The sequence below is a fragment of the Bicyclus anynana genome, chromosome 1 (genome assembly GCF_947172395.1).
Source record: "Bicyclus anynana chromosome 1, ilBicAnyn1.1, whole genome shotgun sequence".
NCBI classification, from domain to species: Eukaryota; Metazoa; Arthropoda; class Insecta; order Lepidoptera; family Nymphalidae; genus Bicyclus; species Bicyclus anynana.
Genome location: NC_069083.1, coordinates 7,307,897 through 7,322,120, shown reverse-complemented (window position 1 = coordinate 7,322,120; position 14,224 = coordinate 7,307,897). Strand labels below are relative to the sequence as shown.

The window sequence follows — 14,224 nt, the reverse complement described above, 5'->3', positions numbered from 1 at the left end:
TTGGAGCTTTAGACAAATTAAACTTTACGTAACGCTGTCAAAAGATAAAGCCGTATAGGTATACCGCATACTTTTTAACCAACTTCAAAAAAAGGACGAGGTTATCAATTCGTCGGAATCTTTATTTTATGCAAGTGTATCAAAAACTAAGTATTTTTTTTTGTAAAATCGTGTTTTATTATAAAAAAACTAGCGAACGTCCGCCACTTCGTTCGCGTAAAATTTTGTTTTCACAAATTTCGCAGGAACAATGGATTTTTTCGAGATAAAAAGTAGCATATGTTTTGAGTCAAGATTCACCTTATCTCTTACCAAAAATTCATCAATCTTAATTATAAGCCGTTAAGCCGTAAGAAGTCTTCAGTCACTTTCACTTACGAAGGATTTGAAATTTTCTTGATTTTTGAAGCTATTTTCTTATTTTGTTCTTTTTAACAATGGATATCTTCTAACCCGAATCACGACTGGAGTACCTTTACTTTACAAACTATTTTCATCAACTCAAATCTAAATTTAACTGTGTGAAGTTAGCACCCGCTCTCCTATCCGTGAAATAAGCAATTATTGTTTTTGTATGTGCACGGTAAATTTTTTCTCAAGTTCCGAGGAATCGTAAAGTTTTTTTACAACTTCCTTGCCAATTTTAACTCGGAAAGGTGGTAAAAAAATTCGCTCTGTTGCTAGCGGATACTAGGTACTCGCGTCACTATGATGGGTTCCTTATCTTTTTCTGCGTTGGACGTTGATTATCTCCATGTACCAGATCCTAAGGTAAAACTGTATTTATGCCGAAAGGATTTGTGGAAATAATTCCAGAAATCCCTAATAATAAATTTAAAACAAAGTATATTACCTAATTAATAAAAAATTATGACTGGTACTTTGAATTAAAATTCAATTTTTGATAACATCGTTAGTTAGTTTGTAATCCATACAAGCTGAGGGTAGGTCTTTAAAAATTAAAAATTCTTACTAACCGGCTGATTTTATCATTGTCATCATTATCCTATACATTTATTATGTTCCAATTGGCGACCTGATATTTACTGTTGCTTAATAAACATAATTAGGTAGATATTACCTACATTGACATTGAGGAAAGATTTGATTGTTTGTTTGTTTGCATTGAATAGGCTCTGGAGCTACTGAACCGATTTGAAAAATTCTTTTACTGTTTGGAAGCTACACTATCCCCGAGTGCTATAGGCTGTTTTATCCCCTTTATTCCTACGGGAACTGAAACTACGCGGGTGAAACCGCAAGGTTATGCTAGTCAATAATAAACACCGAATTCCACGCGATCGAAGTCGCGGATGTTTGTTAGAGATCTAAATTTTAAAGTCTAATTTATTTGAAGTTTAAAATCTGTTCTATAAGGGCCTTGCCACAAAAAAAATTAACTCTGACAAAGTGATCCTGAAAGGCTTCCGCTCCCCCTTTACTAGTTACAGAACCCTAAAAAGTTTGACACTCAACAATCTATTAAGAAATAAATTGATTGCTTTTGTCCTGACAAATTGTATTTAAATTTTTAATTTAAATTCGCCTCTTTTCTGCTCGTCTACAAAGTAAAATGTCAAAGCCTTAGAAGGTCTAAAAAAAGGTTGTAATTTGGTGTAAACTGTAAAGGATGTCGTCGTCGTGTAGATGTTAGTCTCGATAGGAGAATCTGTCCGTCACCGGACGTAGGGCGCGCGGAGTGCGCGGGGTGCGCGGCGGGCGGCGGGAGGGCGAAGGGCCGCGGGGCGGTGCGGCAGGGCGCGGCGGCCGGGGCGCGGGACGGTGCACGCTGCAGCGCGAGGTCGTCGCTCGCTCGCGCAGCGCTCAGCCAGTCGGGAGCGGGATGCGGTGACGTAAACTGCATATCGGCGCGGGCCGCGAGCGTAGTGTAGGACGGGACGTGTCGTTGTCGATGTTTTTATTTGTCGAGTGCGTGCTTTGAACCACCCTGTGTGCCTGTGCTTGTGCCGATCGTGCCGACGACATCCCCGCTCTTCACTACGTGGGCCGCAGCGGCCACACCGCACCGCCAGCTCGGACCCGAGGATCCCCGAAATGGTGAGTACGGTCGAAGCTCCCGTGGTTTGTTTACTTCGGCCCTCGGCGCCGCCTCTCTCTCTCTCGACCTGCCGCCGTATCCCTACGTCGCGTTCGCACGCGACTCGTTTCTATTTTGTTTTGTTACCGAAATGCAGACACCTACGTCGACGGCCCAAGAGCTGGTCCCGAACGGAGGTCGCATTTTTGTTGTGTGCATGTTGGTGTATTTTTTGCAGTGTTTTCGCAGGTAGTCGAGAGCGGTCCTTCCCCTAATTTAGGGAGCCATTATCGAAAATGATAGTTCGAAACTTCGAACGTTCGGAGATCGCGGAGGGGGTGGCGAAATTGCGAGGGCGAGCGATGCGTGTGCGGTCGCGACTAGTAAATAATGGGTTCGCCGCCGCATAAAATGTAGGTCGCTGGAGTGCGGCCGGGACGCTGCACGCGACGCTTTGCCCACTGCCGACCCTCTGCCGACCCTCTGCCGCCCTGCCGCCCTGCCGCCCTGCCGACTGCGTCCGCAACATCGACACACCGTTCCGCTTCTTTGGGACAACATGGTGGGTACACACGAAATTCAATACCAAACCATTCCACAATTAACATTAACACAATTAAGGGCAGGAAACAACACTGATAGGTCATGGATTCGATCCTCGTCCTTTTGATTATTATTGAAAAGGGTAATAAATATTGGTTATATTTAAAAATCAAGGCTTATATTTTATTTTAAAAATTCTTGATATTATTTGAGGAATATTTTATTAAAACTAGTCACGAGCGTAGTAAGCCGGTATTCCAGTAGCAATGATTTTCTTATTCCCTTTTAGTGGATGGCATTGTATTCTTGTAAATCACTATCCACTACTAACCCAAGTAATAAGTGCTCGTATTGGAACAGCATGGTGGGTTTACACTCCAAATACTACAAGTAAAGCATCATAGCTCTGTAGTGGGCCATTTCAGGCGATTTATGAAACCTGAGAGTCTAGCTCCGAGCTTTGACGATGCAAATGATTAGCTGACATACTTTCACACTTCACTGGGCACATGTAATTAACTCAATTATAAAACTGATCACTATTTTCAATCGACTTCAAAAAACGGAGGAGGTTCTAAATTCGACACGTAATTTTTTTTTAATGATTGTTACCTCATAACTTCGTCATTTGTCAACTAATTTTGAAATTTTTTTTTTTTGTTTGAAATGATATACTTACTTCCTGATTGGTCCCATTTCATTTTCATGAAAATCGGTTTACTAATTTTGTGTCGGTTCCATTTACATGTTATTTTTTTTTAATTAATTAGTCATTTTTACAAATGAGTACAACCCAAAACGGATGTGGCAGATAACGATAGCCGTATGACTAAAAAGTCGCGCGACGGACGGTGTCATAATTGTTACGTACGATTCAGGAAAGTGAGTCATTGTATCGACGGTAGTTTCGCGCAATTTTATCCGCGCGTCATTGGTCGCCCGACCGGTACACGCCGGCTGTGACGATACGCTTGGAAACTTAATGAGCTAGCCGATCACAATGAGATTTTATAATTACATGCCTCCGCGCAATGGGAAAACCATACATCTAGCTCGAAACGTCAAATTGTCAAGTGTTTCTTCAGGTTTCTTGGGCGTTTTTTGCACCGCACTTTGTTATAACTGTCGCTAACGTTGAAAGTTTTTGTAACATTCGATTTTAGACCGAAAATTATGGTTGTGATTATATAATTAGGCCGGAATTGATTATTGTCGTAGACATCGTGATTATAGAAATACAGATATCAAAAATTGTAGAAGGAATCTACGGAAATTTAACCCACGTCTCTTTGGCTATATCGGCCAGTGGCCAATAGCCCCATTACCGACGTTGCTGAATGAAATTGTGTATATTTCTAAAAGTTAAAAAGTACCCTCGACATTTCAACAATTACAAAATAATAATCACAATTTATTAATTTTGTGACATCGATTACTATTTTTGGTTGGTTGTTTATCGATGTTTATACAGATTGTATAAACATTTGAAAACTACTTAAACTACTTGAAATCAAAATCAAAATTCATTTATTTCGTAGTCTTAGTTTACAAGCACTTTTTAAACGTCAAGTTTGACTATTTGTAAAGACTACCATCGGTTCGGAAGGCAGGTTCTGCTGAGAAGAGTCGGCAAGAAACTCGGCAGTTGCTCTTTTAAAAAAAATCCTACAATACAATTTGTTAACATCATTACAATTTCTTTGAATTTTACTTAGTTAATATTAACCCATACTCAAAATAACTTGGCCGTGTCTACCAGATACTATGTAGGTGCCTACCAAGTTAATATGCCGAATGTTAAACTTGACCTCGGAATATTGTACCCTACGCGTTTAAATTTTTATCCGTTACATAACACGCATAAATGTAAGCGATACATAATCTTTCAATAGCATCACTGTATTTATTTTTATCTTTACATCGTTCAATATGATTGAGGAATCGATAAATATATAACTAGCAGATGACTCCGTCCGCCTAAAATTCCGTTTTTTACAAATCCCGCGAGAACCATAGATTTTTCCGGGATAAAAAGTAACCTATATGTTCCAATCTCCAATTTATCTCTTGACTAAGGTTCAGTGGTATAACCGTGAGAAGGTAACAGACACACAGACTTACATTCGCAACTATCTATACTAATATTATAAAGCTGAAGAGTTTGTTTGTTTGATTGAACGCGCTAATCTCAGGAACTACTGGTCAGATTTGAAAAATTCTTTCAGTGTTAGCTCATTTATTGAGGAAGGCTATAGGCTATATTTTATCCCCATATTCCTACGGGGACGGGAACCACGCGGGTGAAACCGCGCGGCGTCGGCTAGTTTATAATATTAGTATGGATGGTATATGATTATTTATTAGACCGGTTTCGCTGCTTCCCTATAACGGTATCCCAGCGGCGTGTTCCCATCGCACACGAGAGTAGAATAACAAGTTGTTACATCTACAATTCCTTACCATTCCTGTTTGCGAATCCGAGGTGTATGTGAACTTTGTAAAGTATAAATCATTTATATCAAAGGAATTGTCTTGTCTATTTCATCGTCGAACTAAACCACCGGAAGCTTGTTATAGAACGAAACACGATACTTTGGAATCCTCACTAATTCTCAAATACCACGTTTGAGTCACATCCTCATGTATATCAAAGACTTTGGTAATAAATAATAAGGCCACAGGATGAATATATTATATACTTTTATGTGAATGTGATACATAACAGGTTTATTAAGTATGCCTGCTCTGCTACTAATTTACACAAAATCAGACAGAGAATTTTATAGATGAATCATTACAAACTTTTGGTACCTAGACAGATTTAAAATCAATTATTAAATAATTCATATTTGTTACACGTTCCAGTGAATCGCATGCATTAGAAATCGTAAACGTTATTTTTCCAAGGAATTATTTATATAGCGAATTTATATTCAAGGTGTGTCGTTTCGTTCACGTATTCCTTCTAATACCTACCTACTTAATAGAAAATTTTGTACTCGTGGATTAGGTGGAGGGTTTTCTTAAGAATACCGAAGTACTAAGTATTTGAAAAACAGCTAGTAATAGTCCGTTGAGGATATTGAGCTTTTGCAAGTACTCTGTAGTACGTATACGAGAATTAAGTGGGAGGTTTTCTTCAGGATACCGAAGTACTAAGTGTTTGGAACAGCTGCTAGTAATACTGCGTTGAGGATAATTTGAGCTTTTGCAAATGGTCGGTAGTATGTATACGTGGATTAAGTGGGAGGTTTTCTTTAGGATACCGAAGTACTAAGTGTTTGGAACAGCTGCTAGTAATACTGCGTTGAGGATAATTTGAGCTCTAGCAAATGGTCTGTAGTATGTATACGTGGATTAAGTGGGAGGTTTTTTTCAGGATACCGAAGTACTAAGTGTTTGGAACAGCTGCTAGTAATACTGCGTTGAGGATAATTGACTTTTTGCAAATGGTCTGTAATACGTATACGTGGATTAAATGGGAGGTTTTCTTTAGGATACCGAAGTACTGAATGTATGGAAGAGCTGCTAGTAATAGTCCGTTGAGGATATTGAGCTTTTGCAAGTTGTCTGTAGTACGTATACGTGGATTAAGTGGGAGGTTTTCTTTAGGATACCGAAGTACTAAGTGTTTGGAACAGTTGCTAGTAATACTGCGTTGAGGATAATTTGAGCTTTTGCAAATGGTCTGTAGTACGTATTCGTGGATTAAGTGGAAGGTTTTCTTTAGGATAGCGAAGTACTAAGTGTTTGGAAGAGTTGCTAGTAATACTGCGTTGAGGATAATTTAGGTTTTTTTCCAAATGGTCTGTAATACGTATACGTGGATTAAGTGGGAGGTTTTCTTCATGATACCCAGTGGCGGATTTACAAATTTGCCGCCAGTAGGCTTTTAAGTTTTAGTTCACAATCGATATAATTAATTGTTTTCTGTCAACAAAATTAGATTTATTACTTTACTGTACATAGATACGTACAATAGGATTGCAATATTAATATTATCGTAATTTTTTAAAGACTCGCTTACGTTTTTCTGTCAGATTGTTTAAGCCAAATTTGCCTTCTAAAACCTGCAGCCCTAGACTCCAGCCTACTTAGCCTGCTGCTAAATCCACCACTGTTGATTGAAGTGCCTGTACAAAGTACTAAGTGTTTGTCAGTCAGCTGCTAGTAATAGACCGTTGAGGCTATCGCTTTGCAAATGTACTGTAATATGTCTAGTTCTTGAGGCAGCTTGCGGTGGCGCGTGCGGCGCAGGTGTGTGCCGGCTGCCACTGCACCTGTCGCAACATCAGCTGCTTGCCAGCTTCTTTTGTAACCGCACATAATGCCAGCCACACACGTTCAAGTATAATCAAGTCTGCCAGCACGGTATATCGTTATACTTTCAATATTGTTTCCGTTCACCGTCCACATCCCTCTAAGTGTGCTGAACTTGGCAGTATACTTGAACGTGTGTAGCTGGCATAACCTTATTGAATAAGCTAGACTGTTAACCGCAGCCTGCCTATTAGAAATCACTAACATATTCGACCTTTTGAGTTTGCAGCTGCTTGCATTAATAGTATACTGAAGTCGAACTCGATGTGGAATGTTTTATATAAACAAACAAATTATAAATGAAGATAGAAAACGCATGTCATTTCATACCTAATTTATTGTTTTTTTTATAAAATATTATTACTTAACTATATTTAATTGTTCTAAGCTTATTAATCAAGTTTAACTAGCTATTATGTTTGTTGTTAAACATTACACATCTAGTTTGGCTTTAATATAGTTACCAATTTAGAAAGTTCAAAGCATATTACATACTTATTTGTTAAAAATGATGCCAAAACCAACGCTTGATCAAGTGAAGGGCCTAAACGTGTACTTTCTTTACTTGACTTTTAGCTGGTACGTAAAAGTTGATTTATGCTATTGTAAATTCATAACCGGCCGCTCTAAACTCGGCCATAATTTCTAGTGGTTATTTCCTATTAGAGATGCGCTGAGTAACGTTTTTGCCGAGTAACGAGTACCGAGTTTTACTCAGTTCAATTTTTTTTCAACCGAGTACTCGGCCGAGTGACTCGGTTCAATCAAATTCCCATTTCGCGCGCGTAAACAAGTATTAATTCAATCCAAAATTGTTTTTTTCAAGTAGGCTTAGTTTACAAGCACTTTTGAAACGTCAAGTTTGACTATTTGTAGTGACTCTACCACCAGCTCAGAAGGCGCAGTCTCCTGTTGAGAAGAGCGACGGGAAACTCAACAGTTGCTCTTTTAAATCTTTCATTTTAATTTTATTTAAATTTAATTGAGATTTTCATAGATTTCCTAAATTACTAATAAATACTTTTTGATTAACGCTGCTGTTTTAATTATATGTAAATAAATAATACTTTTCTTAAACAAGGTGTACTCGGCATTCACCGACCGAGTCATTCGGCCGAGTACGAGTATCAAAAAATCCGCCGAGTACGCCGAGTACCGAGTATCAACCGAGTACTCGGCCCATCTCTATTTCCTATTATCGTAACGCAGTTTATCGCTCATAGTAACAACGCTAGTAGATATTGTGTTCGTGACGGTTTGATAGTATAGTACGTGTAGTACTCCAGTGTTTCGTAATCTTACGCTTTGTGTTATAGATAAGTAATAATCGGTTCATATTAATTTCATATTATATAATTTTTACGACATGTCCTTATATATTCCGTTTTATGAAGTCTTGTTTTAAATATTTTATCATATTCATCTTTTGTTGCCACTATGTCTTTATCTTTCAAGCTCTGTAAATCTATACTTCTATACTAATATATAAAGCTGAAGAGTTTGTTTGTTTGTTTGTTTGATTGAACGCGCTAATCTCAGGAACTACTGGTCCGATTTGAAACACACTAAATGGGATAAATGAGCTATCTAACACTTTCAGTGTTAGATAGCCCATTTATCGAGGAAGGCTATAGGCTATATTTTATCCCCGTATTCCTACGGGAACGGGAACCACGCGGGTGAAACTGCGCGACGTCAGCTAGTAAATTAATAAAACGTAGATAAATTTGTAAATATCAATTGTCATTGACATTGCAAACAGACTATGCTTTTCAAAAGAGCTTTTAAGATTACCTACTTTCAAAATTTGATTTGATTATGCATTCGATACTATAGTTTAGGAAAACCATTATTCGAAGTGATTAATATTGAGAGCCTTTTAAAAATGAAGATACCCACAATAATCTTTTTCATTCTATTATTCAATTATTATACAAATATAATGATACAAAACGGCTTGTTAGCGCAGAAAAAATACGATAGGTATTTTTAACCCCATTGAAAAGAAATGCTTAATGTATTTAATGTTAACAAGAGTATTGAAAATAAGCTCTTTAAAAGTTTAAAAACGTGTTTTTCTGCTCTGAATGTATTTAAATGCATCATTATATCTGTAACAACAACAATTTGTCTTCATTTAAGTTCCAATTTATTACGTTGTTCTGAAATTTATTACCCGCGCCCACCGGTCGGACACTTGTCCGTGTCAAAGTTCTGTAAGTAATGCTAGCCACCCACGGTCCGATATACCCGCATGCCTGCAGCGCTGCCGGCATGACGTCCGGTGATACTCATCGTCGCAATGTGCATGCTTGACTTGAAGCAAAAATCGCGATTAACACATGTTTGGGTTTGGCAGTCACATCCAGGCACACTCTAGGCTATCGATTCCCAAAGTGATCCAGGGGTCTACGGAAGACTCGGCGGGGGTCTACGTTGAAGTCACATAAAAATGGGGGTTCACGATTCGTTTTCGTGGGGAGTTTTCTAAATCAAAAGCAATCAATTCACAATTATTTGTGAATTGATTGCTTCCTTGTGCTGTGAGTAGATATCAAAAATTAAAGTTAGCTGAAATAACTTTTTGCCTGGACAATTTTAGTGACTTTTCGTCATCCACACAATCAATTAATTAACTTAGTATATTTTTTAGATTTCTTACTTTTCGTACTATATTTTTTAAACTTTTATTTCGTGGTGATTGGGTTGGTTTGGTTTGGTTTCCATTCAGCTGCAACGAAAATTTTACATTGGTGAATCTAATCACATTTTTTGTCGAGTTTTGGATTGAAATTTAGCAGGAGTCCACCGGAACTAGTTAAATTAGAAAGTTGTCGATGACAAAAAAAGTTTGGGAACTTCTGCTCTAGACGTTGATGTTGGTGTCGTCATTGACGTCATCATATCTGACCGTGGCTGTCTAGCTTAAAGATGTTTCGTGTTCCTGTGTTTTCGCAAATGGCCTGTTTTATGATTGCGACCGGTTGTTTGAGCGAAGCCCTCGACGCGTGCCGCGCGCTCCTTATGTGGGCGTGCAATTAACTTGCAGATGCAATGGCACTGACCTTGCGACAATTTCACAATTATTATTATTTTCTTTTTCAACGGTCACTTGCGTTTTGTTCACCTTCGTTCGCCTTGCTTTATCACGTTTGTTGTGGGTACGTTCCGTTTGTACAATTTTTCTTTCGTCTTTACTTACATTACAAATGGAAAATACCTACGAACTTTAAATTTTCATTTTTATTTTACAATTTTATTATTAGTTTCTTTTTTAACTGTAAACATGTTTGATGAATTTTCCTTTAGTACAATTTTTCTTTCGTCTTCATTGTGTACTTAGACATTAACGACTAAGTCACAGTAAATGTTTCTAAGTATTTGAAAATCAAGAAGTTTTAATTTACTTTCTATTGTTTTATGGTTCTAACAGTATTTTTAGAGACGTTGAAGATATAAACGTATATTGTTGTTTAATAAAAATACCTATTTTGTTTTTAAATTTAAACATTCTACATCATAAGAGAATATGTGTAATATAGTAAGTTACGTCACAATAGCAACGTTATTTAATAGGTATGTGAGCTTGTGGGAATGGCTCCGTCGACTAGCGCATAGTAACAGAATAGCGGGCCACGACCGGAATTCGTCGGCAATTCACGTGTTGTTGTAGCGTTTTATTTTCGGTCCGTGGTATAACTCTTTTATGTAAATTAGCTTAGCCGGCTGGCAAGTGTAGTTAAGTTGAAAACATCGCGTTTTCGGGTCGGAGACCCTGTCAAAGTGCATCAAAGCAGAGGCAGAGCTAGATGTGCGGGGGAGTGGTGCATCCCCCTCGCCCCCCGTCCCGCGTGCGCCGCGTCACGTACGCCCTGGCCCTTTTACATACGGGCCCGTTTCCGAGGGGCAGCGCGCGCACCTCAATCGAATCGCCGGCTAAGGGAGTACGCGTTATTAGCTATGCGTCCTCCCCACCCAGACCATCTTCGCCCTTTATCCCGCATTCGGGACGATCCGTGTCGACCCGCCACCCTCCCACCACGAGGGGGTTTGTGGTTTCGAAACCGGCCCTGTGCTGTAATAAGTTGCGTTGTTTTTTGTAAATGGGTCACAAGATTAACACTGGTCTCTATTCTCTAACAGCGGGGACGGTCCGCGGTCGTCGACACTAACGGATCGCTATTTATACCTGCGTGGTGCACCGGAACTCGCCTCGCTGCACTCGCTGCAAGCGTCTCCTCTGTCAATGACCTCCTCAGCATTCGAACGCTCGTTTCCTGCATCAAATATTAAACTGTTTAGTGTGGCCACTTTTAACTCGGCTCTCGGAACATTTTCTGGGAAGTCGCTCCGCTGTTTAACGTGTCATTATTCGAGACGTGATTTAATACGGCGTTCGTACTCCATGAGTTAGTCACTCGTAAGGCTTTAGGTATTAGGTTGCGAAAGGCTCGTGTGGCAATCGAGTGCCCTTCGTCTTTGTTTGTGTTGCGTCGAACGCCCACATGTGTAGGGCAGTCACCTACGTACTTCTAGCAAGAAGTGTGTCAAGCAGCATGGCCTAGTTTTTACTAACAAAGGCGCTGAAAAACGGGCGCGCTGTCTGTTGATAATGCCACTTCATACGTATAACCCACCGTATTCCAACGGCTGTGGCACACTATAAAACATCAATCAATATTCTTGTTAAATTCAGGTGTCAATTTTGGTGTTCCAATTTTACAATTATTGGGGGTATTGTCCTCTAATTGTTTAGATTTTGTATGTGTTGGTTAGTATTCAATACTGTTTAGGTCTCATTCGTATCGTTTTATCTTCAGAAATGTGTCTTGTAGCCACATATCAAAGACTGTAGAAAACTATCATACATCCATCAATATTTTTGTTAAATTCTGTTTGATTGAAATTTACGAGTATTTTGCTTCTTGTTAGAGTTATATGACGTTAATTAAATTTTTTTATTGATTTTGATTCATTAAAATCGCATGTCAAGCTGATAAAATAAGCGTTTTTGTCACCTGCTTATTTTTGCTTTTAATTAAGGTTCTAAGGTCGAAGAAAACTGTCTGTAACATTTTTTTGACAAAAAATCGCTTGGAACCTAGGTAGTTGCTTATGGGCTTGTTCAGAAATTCGTGTATCGGCTACCTTTTGATTCCCGATCCCGATATTATTGCATTATCAGATCAGATTTGGAATAAGACGTTTCGTACAGGAAGTGGTTCTAATTTATTTATTTTATATCTTCCAAGATATGTCCCACACATACTGATGCGGACTACAGACGTTCAGTTTTAATTGTACAGTTTTATGTAATCGAAATTTTAATCCAAATCGTTAGGAAAAACTGTACCGTTAAAACTGACGGGCACTACGATTTAACTATAGCACGTCTATAGCACAGGCAATGCGGGCTAAAAACCTGCACTTTTAACTGTACAGTCGAACTGGTCATTTAAATAGTCTGTGTGTAGGCAAAATTAACTTTATCTAACGATGTTGATTGAAATTTCGATTAGCTAAAACTGTACAGTTAAAACTGAAAGTCTGCAGCCCGACTAACAGGGTAAATTAAAATAACATGAATAGTTTAAAAAACTAATAAACACGCTTGATACCCATATCGTGGGGGTGGATTTCAAACAGCCAGTCAACCATATTGGATTTGTATTGACGTTTCTTTAGTTATGTATTGTCATTAGAACTCAGAGCGTGTGCAAAATTTCATCCTAATCGAAGACCAGGAAGTTGGTCAAATTAAGATTCCAAGATTTTCTTACATACATAGTTACAAGTGAATCGAATATAAGCGTGTTAAAAAAAAAGACGCAAGGAGACAAAAATGTTATTAGACAGAGCATGTTACATCACTTAACCCCGATGTTTGTCTAAAAGACGGAAGTCGGTGTAATCCGCGAGCGACGGCCGCGGTGGAATTTCCGCGAAAAAAGTAGCGCGTCACACGCAGCGTCACCGGGGCCTGTCCGCCTCACGACGACGTCACGACTGTAGTTACTCGTACTGTGACTGTAGGCACTCGCTAGCCGCTACACACGGCACCCGCTAGACCGCCCGCTAGAGTCCCAGTTTACTAAACCTACACAAACATACTTTTGTTTTATCACTATCAACACTTATTCAGCTCACTGCTGAGTCTGCTGGAACTCCTCTCGACTGAGAGGGGTTAGGCCATTAATCCACCACACTGGCCCAAAGCGGATTGGCAGACTTCACACACGCAGAGAGTTAAGAAAATTCTCTGGTATGCAGGTTTCCTCGCGATGTTTTTCCTTCACCGTTTGAGACACGTGATATTTAATTTCTCAAAATGCACACAACTGAAAAGTTGGAGGTGCATGTCCCGGACCGGACATCACGGCTATACATCTCTTGTTTATATCTTATTTTTACTTTGCAACTGTTGAGTTTCTTGCCGGCTCTTCTCAGCAGAACCTGCCATCCGAACTGGTGGTATAGTCTTTACAAATGGTCTAACTTGACGTTTTAAAAGTGCTTGTAAACTAAACTTACTTGAAATTAATTAATTGTGAATTATTACTTGACTTTAAAACTTTAAAAAAGAATGTACATATACATTCTTTTTTAAAGTTTTTGAATGAACGCAAGATTTAATTTGGTCAGTTTTTAGCGCGACGTAACGTCTTTTAAAGCGATTCACAAAAAGGAGTTTATATGTTCGGCTGCTCGTTTTTTTTCTAAATAGACTTCACAAACAAGGCTTAAGAAAGCTTAGAAGCGTGGGGTGCTCAATTGACTTCAAATCTATTTTTTTTGGCTACTAAATTTAAGCTCAAATTATGCTAGAAAAAATTGATAAAAAAGGCTTTTTTATTTTAAGAGCCATCTAAATGAAAGCGTTATAATGTAAATCTAGCTACAGCTTTTCACTAAGTGAAAAATATTATTCCAGAAAACTAATTCTTATTTTATTGTTAATTTAATTTTGTATGTAGCTAGCTTATAAATCTGCAGTGGTTCACTATTTATCTAATGTATTAATAATATTTTATCAACATTCGTTAAAATACATCCCGTTTTAAATGAAAAACACTAATATAAATAAGTCGAGCGTGACGGTCTCGCTAGCAATTTCTACGCAAGTGCTAATCAAGTTATCCCCAATTCTCATTCATTAAAACATGAGATAACAGGCCAATTGCGTCAGTGTAGTACCAGGGTTATCACTTACATGCGCAGGCTGGTACGTACATATTATAATGTGACATGTCACACGGAAACGCCTTTACATTTTCCTCCTAGATATCGTAGAAATATGGTTTGGCATTTTCGGGAATTTACATA

General features: G+C 38.6%; 1 protein-coding gene across 2 annotated transcripts in view; it reads left to right on the top strand.

Moving 5' to 3' along the window:
- Positions 1-14,224, top strand: part of LOC112051080 (lysine-specific demethylase 6A) — a 44,195-nt gene that overhangs the window by 5,232 nt on the left and 24,739 nt on the right. The window contains exon 1 of one of the 2 annotated variants that reach the window (XM_052884172.1): positions 1,755-2,058. The exons of the other annotated variant lie outside the window; for it this stretch is intronic. The gene's annotated coding sequence lies outside the window, so the exon portion shown is untranslated. Of the gene's footprint in view, positions 1-1,754; positions 2,059-14,224 lie in introns of those variants that run through there. 2 annotated transcript variants of the gene reach the window in all.